Raw genomic sequence first — 544 nt, 5'->3', positions numbered from 1 at the left:
TACGGATGAGGCTCGAAGGTTGCGGTTTAGGTTCGCGTCGCATTTCGCATGGGGTAGCAGGTGAGTGGGCAGGTCCCGTCTTGAAAAGCAAAGTGGGGGTAAGGTTGCCCGATTTTGAATGTAGGCCTACTTCTCCTGGCGTTTTTTTTTTTTTTTCGCAGTGGTGTGTAGTTGTGTGTGCCTCCAGGATTCTCATATCCTGCATGGGATTACTGAGGTTACTATTGAGCATGGTGGGTTTCGCTTATCCTCTAGGTCTTTACCTAAACTGCGGCTTCCTTTCTGTTAGAGGTCGTCCCCCGGTTTTCCTCAGACTGTGACCTAGGTCAAAGGACTGCCTTCGTGTTCCTGCAATCAAAGGTAATCGCCTTATTGCCTGTTCGTTCCCCTTGCCGGCACACCCTGGATCATACCTAGAACACATTAGTTTCTCCATAGAGCAAAGCTATGTGGCTTTCCACAGGGTTTTGCCCTGGACAGATGATAGCATAGGGCTCTGTGTTGAATGCAGTCAGGATGCTTGCTTTAGTGCCCGTATCCCTCA

The sequence above is a fragment of the Penaeus monodon genome, chromosome 21 (genome assembly GCF_015228065.2).
Source record: "Penaeus monodon isolate SGIC_2016 chromosome 21, NSTDA_Pmon_1, whole genome shotgun sequence".
NCBI classification, from domain to species: domain Eukaryota; kingdom Metazoa; phylum Arthropoda; class Malacostraca; order Decapoda; family Penaeidae; genus Penaeus; species Penaeus monodon.
Note: the sequence above shows the minus strand (reverse complement) of the source record.